Genomic DNA, 11,178 nt, shown 5'->3' on the forward strand with positions numbered 1-11,178 from the left:
TTAATTGCAATATTTATTAATTAATAGTGTTTATTAAAAATATATTAACATTTTTATTAATTCATTAATTAACAATTTTTTTAAATTGTTAACAATTGTAAGTTATAATTTAAATTGTATTTTAAATATTATTTAAATTATATTTGAAACTATAAGTAACATAATTAAATTTTAAAATGTAATTAAAAGTAATTATATTTAAATAATTTAAGCTATAAATAGCAGAAAATTACATTTAATGAACAGAAATTAAACATTAAAATAACCAAAAAATAACAATAATTTTGTCATAATTACAAAAAATTATCCAAGAAATTACCAAAAGTGGATTAACATGATTTGCAATAAATATGATAAATTACCAAAAAGTAAAAAATATAACCATTAAAATTACTTTTGAAAATATGTACTAATTGTCAATAATCTTCAAGAAATAAATGTAATTAGTTCATAGTGTATTTAAAATACATATGTTTTTTATATAAATTATAAATTATATAATTAAAACATTATAATGATTGCCTATGATGATATTAGTTCATACTTCATAGTGTTACAATGAAATATAGAAAAAATGTATTGACTATTGTATTTCATTTTCACTCAACAAAGCCATGCAAATAAAGCTGCTCATTTCTTAGCTAAAACATTGGTCAATGCATTTTTCTGTTGTAGATATAGGAAATGAAAAGATAAAAGATAACAATGGCCCATGCAGGTCTCGAACCTGCGACCTTCGCGTTATTAGCACGACGCTCTAACCAACTGAGCTAATAGGCCAGTTGAAGACATGCAAAACACATATTATTATGTAGGCATAAGTAAGTAGAATGCAATAAAGATGCTAAATCAAGTAGTAAACATCAGCAAGTACCGTAAAAATTTTGGCCCATGCAGGTTTCGAACCTGCGACATACGCGTTATTAGCACGACGCTCTAACCAAATGATCTAATAGGCCAATTAATTTTATAAACAAAATAAATCAATTGTATCCTAATTATATAATATAAATATGGAATATAAAGGATAGATAAAATAATTATACTCAAAATTGAAAAAAATGCAAAAATAATTGGGATGCCTTTGATAATACATATTCATCATATTATTAAATAAAAATGAGTATAACAAATAAAAATTATTGTTACTAATAATGCAAATGGAAAATAAATAAATAAATAAAGGAAAGGGTGTACATGAAAAATTAGTTTTTTTTTTTTACTTAGATGAAAGTTCCTAAAAAATAAAGAGATTTTATAATTAAAAAAAAAGAGTGTGTAACTGTGACTTAAATGAAAGTTCGGAATTGATGCCAATTTACGGGCGGGTATGGGTGTATAGAGTGTGGGTTTTTGACCTTTTGAATGTTTATAGCTCTGTAGTGGAAATCAGAAATCTGCATTGGGCCTGTCCATACTTCATTTTTTTTTTTGGGTTAAGTACACTGCAACCCAATGCAGAATTCGAAATTACAGCCCCCCATAGTCTATTAGTAGCCCCCCCCCCCCCTTTAAACCGCATCATGCCCGTTAGCCCGTAAATTTGGCATCAATTCACGGTCAAGATTCATCCCCTGTACGGTGGGGCTAGAAAATTTTGACCTGGATTGATCAATCATTCTCCCTTAACCACTTAGGGAATAAATAAACCCATATTCCTATCCTGTGATGAATCAAACAGTAGGGGTGTCAACGGTATTTGAAAATCCGATTTTGAATTCAAGATTGACATAATCGAATCAAATTTGGAGAATTCAAATATCTAACCGGTTGAATTCAAATATCCTATTCATACCGAATAGCTAATCGAATTCGAATTCGAATATGACCTGATTTGATTCGATAAATATACAAATTCAACTAATTATTTAATTCTTATATATAAAATATAAAATTTTTAAATGTTTTATATAATTTATATATTTATATACTTTATATAAATAAAATATTTATTAATTACCTAAAACAATTAATTAGTCGAATTCAAATCAAATCGAATATTTGAATATTTAATCGGATTCAAATTCGAATATTAATTTTCGATATCTATCGGATATCAAATTGAATTTTTTAATCAGATTGGTTAGGTCGGCTTGATGTTTGAATTAGGGTTAGGGTTGGATTATTGTCCAACCCAACCGAGACTGAGCTTTCTATTTTGTGTATAAATATTATATAAACAATTATTTATTTATGTGTATATATACATGTATGTATGTGGCATATGTATATATGCAAATATGCATCCATATATGTATGTATGTATATGTATTATATGTATGAATGTATATGTATTATATATTTATCTATATTCTTACCAGAAGAATATGTATTTGTCTATATAAATGGATGTATATATGTACGTCAACAATTTTGAATTCATAGGTAAACTTTTTCAAAAGCAAGATAACTATGTCCTTTTTATACTATTAAAACTGAATTGATCTCAATCTTGAACTTAGGCTCAGTTTGAAAAGAGTATAAATACAAATAGGTAGAGTGCAAAATCTTATATTTTATATTATTTTGTATGTATTTGCATTGTACATATTTGTATTTGTACTCCTTGCAAATTGAGTTAGGTTAGTTAGGATTGAGATAGTATCGACCTCAATCCGACATAACCCAGCCCGACTTGTACCCTACAGCGAGACACTAAATGTTGAAAACAGTGTTTTGAATTTGGACTTTGTTGCTCTGCTCCCTCTTGTTAATGCATTTTGACAGACCACTGCGTGGGAGGGCCTGGAATTTGATCTGGCTCAACCAAACTCCGACCTCACCCAATTTGAGCTTTTACATGAGTTAGGCCTGAATTTTTTAGCTCTAGTTGGGCTTGGCTTGATAATAACTTGATTTAAATTTAGATTGGATTTTAACAGCTTGAGCCCAAGTCAGCCACAACCAACACAGTCTGAATCTGTCACACACTCAGACCATGTATAATATTATATCCACCTTATGTTCTCTAAATTGTGCATTTATGTAATATTTGCAAAACATGAGTAGAAAAAAATCCCAACCTGTTCTGGCTTGTTCTAACACAGCCCAAATTGTATTGATTTTGAGCTTTAAACTGCGGCTGACCCTGGCCCAGATCTCTGATTACTGGATTAGCCTTAAATACGGCTCAGTTGGCCCAAATTTTACCCCCTATGGTTAGGCCTAGTAAGAATAAACTTGTCTTCCATGGCGTATAAGAATAGCCAATTCGTTGCAATGACAAGTTTCGAGAGTAGTGTCTATTTTGGGAGAAGAAAAAGGTAAGAAAACCTATACAAGGTTTATAAAGGTTTCCTTACCCTTCCTTTCCTCTCCTTATTTTTTCTTTCAAACCAAACACAGCATTATTGTTTCAATCTTCATCAGCCAAACTCAGACCCAATCCCAATCATTCCATTCGGGATAAACGCTTGTTCCAGACCCTGCCTAATGGGAATCCGGATTTCTTTCTCACAAAATGGTTATCCATTGAGAGTCCTTTTGACAACTTTGGATATGCAACTCACAACTATCCACTGGACATTTAGGGATGACAATTTCTATCCTACCCTGGTGGGTATCCACTCCGACAAGTGGGTTATTTTGCTTAAAGGATGGATTTTGAAGCAAGAACAGGTTTTGGGATTCTACAACCCTTACAAGTACGAACAAGATATGCATTTTCATATCTTATGAGTGGCAGATCTGAGAGCTCTTAACAGCTCAGGTTGTTGAAATTAAACAGTCAAATTTTTATAAATAGTAGGCTATGTTTGGTTTGAAGGAAAAGGTAGGGAAAGGAAGGGAAAGACAAGGGAACCTATACAAGATTTGTAAAGGTTTTCCTTCCTTTCCCTGCATTTTCCTTCAAACCAAACATAGCCTAAGTGCCACGGCCAACAGATGCCATGCTTTCAAGGCTTGTTTCTTAGGTCGGAATGAAGACCATACTTATATTTTTACACTGAGATGATTCTATGATTGTAAGAACAGGATATCATTTTTTCTGTAAAAAATTCAGTGTTCATAGGAATATTTTAACTGCAAAAAAGGAGATAAATCCTTAAAATAAGGAATACCAAATGCAGCCCTAATGGCTTTTGTAGACCCTAGATAAGGTCTGCTTGACTCAAAAATTTGATGTCTTCATGTTACTAAGGTGGTGGAAGTGCGTGGAGTCATATACCTCGATAGCTAGCCAACTTGATCAGACCACCCTGGCCATCCCGGTGATTTTTCAGTCAGTTGTGAAATACTGAAATGAACAAATGAAATAAAAGGCTGCATTTGAAATGAGTACAAATACAAATAGATAGAATGCAAAATATTGTATTTTATATCTATTTATACTGTACATATTGTATTGGTACTCCTTCCAAATTGAGCCTAGTACAAATACAATATGTATAATATAAATTTAATTAAAATAATATAAAATACATAGTTTTGCACTCTATATGTTTGTGTTTGTACTCTTTTCAAACTGAGCGAAAGGAACAATATGTATAAAAAAAGGTCATTTATTAGAGTAATTTCTATTGTTGTATGAATTTCTTTAAACCTACGCTATAGTTTTTATTTTACCAAAATATACCTACAATCTGCAACCTATTTATGTAATTGACCTTATTTTACCATCTGAAAATAATAACATGACACCTAAACTAAGTGAAAAATGTTGAAAGACATGATCCCATTCCCATATTTACTTATTACGAAAGTAATCCTAACGTTCTTCATACAAGAATCGATTGCACAGGAATGTTTTAGTAAAATGCAAATTATAAGATATGTTTTAATAAATAGATGAAACCACAGGGGTCGTTTTAGTAAATGAGATAAAAGAATATATGGTGCTGATGCACCCAGAGAGAGAACTTACGAGGAATACAGTTAAAAACGGTTGGATACTGTGTGGGAACGCAGCCAGCAACCAAGGAGGAATGTTGTTGCGTGTGATGCAAATCACGCCACCTTTGTGTATTGAAATTTGGCACACGCCACGTGGAGTCAAACCCGGAGAGTAAATAGCCGAGATGAGAGCCGAAATCAAAGGACCACCTTCCACCAAAATGGACATGGGGATGATGGGACCCCTGTACCATATGTCAATATTCATAGGAACCTTGTCAAATTCATTCTAGGCTAATAGAAATTATATATAAAAAAGAAATATTAATTTCCATATTATTGCAATATAGTTATATAAAATGTCTGATCATGTTCTTCTAGATTTTATTTTTTATTTTCCTATTTTTTTTTTAGAATTCCTGGTATTAGAAGTTAAACCCTTGCACAACATTAGCCTCACAGGTGTAAATGGATGGGACGCATCCAAATAGACAAATAGGCCCTACAAATTGTTTTTTGTTTAAGATATTTATTCGGATAAATATAATTATTTGAATATTTTTTCTTGCAAAATATTTATTCGGGTAAGTGCATTATTCTATGTTCTTTTATTTTTTTAAGTAAATAAGGCAATGACCATTTTAGCCATAAAAATCCATTATTTAAAGGGACATTTTTGTCCCTTCAAGTATTGGCAACTTTTCCCTTAGGGAAAAAGTTATTTACCCACTTAGGGATGGAAATTTTTACCCCACCCGGTGGGTACCCATCCCTACCCTCCCCTTTGGGGTGAGTTGTTTTTTTGCTTGAAGAATGAGTTTTGGGGTTAAGACAGGTTTTGGGATTTTACAATCAGTATGGGTATGGGTAAGGTATGGTATTAGGCTAAACCCAACCTTCCCCGACCTGCATATTGATAGAAAACATATAAATTTTATGTACTGGGTCTTGTATTTAATAATATTTTAAATTTTACATAAAAGGATAATTGATAGTTTATGTGTTTTTTACATGCCTTAATTAAATAATTTGAAATTCTGTTGTTTATTTGTGTTATTTTATTTATTTATTAATTATATATGGCAAGAAGTAATAGGAAATGAGATGTGGGTTCTAAAACCAATCCTTGAATGCGGGGAGGATTTTTCATTTTCATGTGCGGGGAGGGTTTGAATTCTCAAAATCCAATCCGCTATGGGTTTTGGGGGTAGATATGGGTTGAGATGTTTAGAGAGGCAAGTAGGGTCTAGAATTTACAAAACCCTCCCCAAATCTTCCTTGTTGCCATTCCTAGCCTAGGTGGCAGCAATTGTCTCAAACAAAAAAAAGGTCATTTTTTTTTTAGAAAACAACATACCAATGCAACACCATTTTTTCAAAAATTGATACTTGAGAAATATCATCGGTACCAAACATTGCCTTAATTAGTACAAGAATTACAAATATGTAGATTCTGAATGAATGATCGGGTTGGTTAAACTCTATTGAATTGCTATTTTTAAGGCCATGGAGAAGATAAATTCAATAGGCAGATAAAATATCACTATGAACAGAAACCCCAATACTTCTAAAGAATGTTAAAACCTGGTGTCAAAAAAAAAAGAAAAAGAATGTTAAAACCTGAAAAACAAACTGCAATACTTCTAAGGTTTAAACTATTGACATGACGCACCCTGTATCAGGCATATTATATTATGTTGTATCAGCAGATCACCAAGGGAGAATGATTGATCATCTCAGGGTCACAATTTATAGGTCTAAAGTACAGTTAGGGTGGATGCCAGTTCGGAATTGATGCTAATTCACAGGTTGGCATTGGTGTGTAAAGTGTTGGATTTTAATCTCATAAGAGATTAAATCCAATGTGTTTGATTGGTCAATTACATGAGAAATTGCACCTACACACTTGATTGAAAAATTAACTTTTCTCTTGCAAAACATAGTTTTGAACTTGTCCCACATTTGAAAATTATAAGCTTTGTTTCCAGTATTTTAATAGGAGCTGATTTACACTCCTTAGAAAAATAGAGGAGAGTATGGGGGTTTGATACAGCGCAACGCGTGTGCGCGCGTGTGCGGCGCAATGAGGCACTTTAAGGCGGCTTTGGTTTTGGTGTGATGCTGACCGTTGATGACGATCGAGTGTGTTCAAGAGGCACAATTCAAAGTTAACAGTCATTAACTGTTAACTACTTTTTAAACAATCACAATGTTTGAATTTGTAACTGTTTAAGGTGCCTTCTCTGAACCAGCACCTACCTTTTCTTCATACCTCTTCATAAACTATTTAAGGAGCATGAATCAGACTTCAAAAACACACATTTTCGAAATCCATTTTCTCTCTCTCTCAGTTCGGTCTGCTACAGTCTCATCGAAGGTTTCTCCGGAGATTCTTCAACTTTGCTGGTTACCGATTTTCGCCCAAGGCTCTGTTGTATCATGGGAACGGATTTGCCTATAATTTAACAGCAAAATTAGTGAAACTAAGTGGGGGCAAATAATATTCTAAAGATAGTGTATTCAGACGCGCCTCAGAGCTTCTCCTCCAAAGTTACAGTGACCCAATTTTCCAACATAAAGTGGGGATTTTTGACTTTTTGAATATTTATAACTCTGCAGTGGAAATCGTGAAAATCAGAAATCTACATTGGGCCTGTCCATACTTCTCCCAATCTCCAATACCCTATAAGGGGTATAAGGGGTGTTCCATTGGATAGACATTCATAAAACTGACCCCTTGCAACAATAAAAAAAAAAGAAAAAAAACTAAAAAATTATTAAGCTTCAAAACACCCGAACGCCTATTTGTACATATTGGGCTAATGTATCCATACTCAAAACTTTGAATACTTTAGGGTATTTCATTAATCATGTTAGTAGTTGACATTTGGGTATTGAGACTAAAGAGGTGTTTGGTATAATGACATTGTGCTGCTGTTGTATTTTGGATTGATCGATACAAATTTGTATGTTTTATTACATTTACATGATTGTCATTTCAATTAAAAAATGCACAAGTCAGAAATACATCAAATTTGACATTTTAGATAAAAATAAAAATTTGTATAAATCAATTCAAAACATCTTCAACACATTTGTGGTAAAAAATCACACAAATTTATATTGATAAACTCAAAATAGAATAGCAACAAAACACCATTATACCAAGCGCCCCTAAATCAGTGCTAAAGCAACATATGATCATATAAGATGTGATTAGAAATAGAGTACTCTTATAAGCTTATTAAAACTCCCAACCATATCAATTTAAGGGTGACCGTTACTGTCAATAGTAGGAATTAGGTGATTTCATTTGTTTTAAATCTTGATGACTATATCACATGCATGGCCATAAACAAATTAGGGTTTTATTCATCATTGGTTAAAAAAATGATTCAAAATGTAAGATGTTAGGTGATATAGAAAGAGTTGAAAAATATATCATGATAATCTAAAGTTAAATTAATTAGATGACCATGTGGCCCGATCGTACTATATGTACATAGAGATTGGTCAGCCCTTGAAATAGATCCCATGTGAGAAGTTAGAACATCCAGAAGGTTGACTAACAACAGTATTCTATTATTAGTGGTTTTTTTTTTTTTCTTAACCTATATTCTTGTTATTTAAATAAGCTTTTAGATGAGTATATGCTTGGATATCTTAGAGAGGTTAGTTAAGAGTTAATGGTACTTATCAGAAAAAAAAAATGAAAGTTGGTGTTAAAGGGAGTAGATAGAGTGAGATCACCAAGTATATATGCAATTAATTAGAGCCATAGTTTAGTAGTAGGCTAGTAGCTCCAGATTGGAATTAGTAAACTGTTGCAAAATCTTCTGTCTTGCATTTCCATGTATTCAAGTCTCATAGCCAGACTAGGAGGCATACTCTAAAACCGCAATGTTGGGATCCATTGAACTTTGGATAAGGTCTGCCTGGACCCAGGTCTAGATACCTTGGTCCTAGGATGACCTCACTAGATTTAATCTGGGGATCTGTTTCTTGCCAATTATGTGTACAAAGTTCTATTCAATCAATCATGATATAGAACACTGATATATTGATTATATAGCATTTTAGAAATTATATAGAACACTCACAATAATAAAATTATATTATTTTTGTCTTGAAGAACAAAACCAGTCATGCTGTCAATACCCCTTTAAATTGCCTAAAACTAAAGTTTTTCTTGGACTTGGATTGGACGTAAACCAGCCCAAATTGAGAATAGGCTTTTGAGTCCTATGCTTTGCAACTCTACATTCACATTGCCACTTCTTTCTTTTTTCCATGATTTTCTTTTTCTTCCAATGAAAATTGTTTTGAAATTTTTATTTTGAATGCATCAATAACTTCTTAATGAAATAATAGAAGCTTTGATGCTTTTTAATAAAAAAAAAAAAGAAAAATAATACAAACTTTGACCTGTCCCTTTCTTTTCGGTTAATTAATTTGTTTGGAAAACTGTTTTCAACTAGTATTCTTTTTCCTCTGAAAAAATTAGTTTTCTCAAGGGAGAATGATCAATTAGATCAGGGCTAAAATTTATAGGCTCAAAGTACTGTCGGGATAGATGTCAGCTCAAAATTAATATCAATTCACGGGCGGACATTGAATGTTTATAGCTTGGAGTAGAAATCAGAAATCTGTATTGAACAAATCCGTACTTCACCATTTTCTCAACCGTTAGGAATATAGAATGAGAGAGAGAGAGAAAATAATAAGTAAATTCCAATATGTACTTGCTAATTATTGGGAAGATGGATCAGATTCCACGCAAAGCCTACCACCAACTCCATATGCTACTAAAACCTATGAAACACTGGATCACATGTACACTTCATTAGTTAAATTCCAAAGACGTTATTCAGTCATATATCCCATCACCCATGATACTTGACTTAGTAAGTTTCCCTTAACCATGAATAATAATAATAGGACCCAATTCAATAAGGTACCAAATCTTCCAACTAACTATAGACCATTCTTCTCTTTACTTGCAGTATCCCACTTGTCTACATTAATTCAATGTGCAGAGAGAGAGAGAGAGCATGCTGATGATGATGATTGGGTCTAGCCATATTATATTATATTGGTAAATTGTAAATAAAAGATAATGTTATACATTCTTCTCCGCGCAGTGTTTTTAATTAAAACCCTAGCTTTTTGGTTTAATGGGATTTATTTAATTTGAATTTTTGATAAGATGAGCTGATTATATTCTACCACTGTGTTTAATTATTATCCCAAAAGCATTCGATTTTGTAGTCTTCAGCTTCAAGATTTTCAAACAGCGGAAATCATTCCGATTGGACAATACAATCAACTGTAAATGGTTTTTCTTCTGGGAGGAGGAGAAGAAAAGAAAGTGAGAAAAGAGACCCATTCATAAATGGAAAATGGTCTGTCTGTGGTGAACTCAGTAGTCCCCACCCTTTGATCCCCTGTAATCTGTAATACCAATAAACATGGGTACCCAAACAGGCTTCTGATTCACAGCCAAAGACCTCTCTCCATTTTGGTTGATAAACTTTTCTCTAAAATGTGACCCCCTTAATCACTTAATCAAAAAAGGAAAAAAAACAAAAAACAAAAACATTTTATGAGCATCTAAACAGGTTGTTAGCTAATAATGCTTTTTTGTTTTGTTATAGGTTATAATTTATATAGAAACTTTGACTATTGATAAAATTATTAAGTTCTTATTCTCCCATGCATTAAATGACACATGGGGTTTGAAAACCAAACAATTTAAGTTGTTTATTTTCCTTTTGTTGTTTTTGGATAGTCCACATAATTCTATGCTCATAATAGATTTCGTTTGCTCACATTCTTCTCTATCACATTTATTAGAACTCATCTTCCTCCAAAAATTCTTTGTGCTTCACATGCCAAGTTTTTTCCGGTGAATATTGCTCTGATCTCAGTCTTTTCCAATCTGATACTTCAAACTTCAAAGGCCTTAACATGATCTCAGTCTTTCCGGGTTAATTCTTGCTCCAGGCTCAATAAAACATACAACAACTAGGGGTACAACTTGGACGGGTTGAAACGCAATCCTGGTGCAAACCTCGGGCTCGGGCCTAGTCCAATCCGAGCTCAAGTTTATCAATCTAGGTCTAATTCAAGTTTACCCTAATACAATTCAGGTTGGTTTCAGGCTTGGGTTCGGGTTGGGTCAGGACAAAGTTATTTGGATTTGGAGAGGTTGGTCTGGTTTGAAAGATTCTAATATATATATATATATATATATATATATATATATATATTTACATAGTTATCTTTTATTGGGATTTAGGGATCAATTTAATAATAGAAATGATTGAAAATATATATAAATTTAGG

The 11,178-nt window shown here is 32.5% G+C and overlaps 1 non-coding gene across 1 annotated transcript; it reads right to left on the reverse strand.

Moving 5' to 3' along the window:
* Positions 1-706: 706 nt before the first annotated feature.
* TRNAI-AAU (transfer RNA isoleucine (anticodon AAU)) lies at positions 707-780 on the reverse strand. Its single transcript has one exon. It is a non-coding gene; the product is annotated as a tRNA-Ile (tRNA).
* Positions 781-11,178: the final 10,398 nt, after the last annotated feature.

Source organism: Nelumbo nucifera, chromosome 1 (genome assembly GCF_055504915.1).
Source record: "Nelumbo nucifera cultivar China Antique chromosome 1, China Antique-T2T, whole genome shotgun sequence".
NCBI classification, from domain to species: domain Eukaryota; kingdom Viridiplantae; phylum Streptophyta; class Magnoliopsida; order Proteales; family Nelumbonaceae; genus Nelumbo; species Nelumbo nucifera.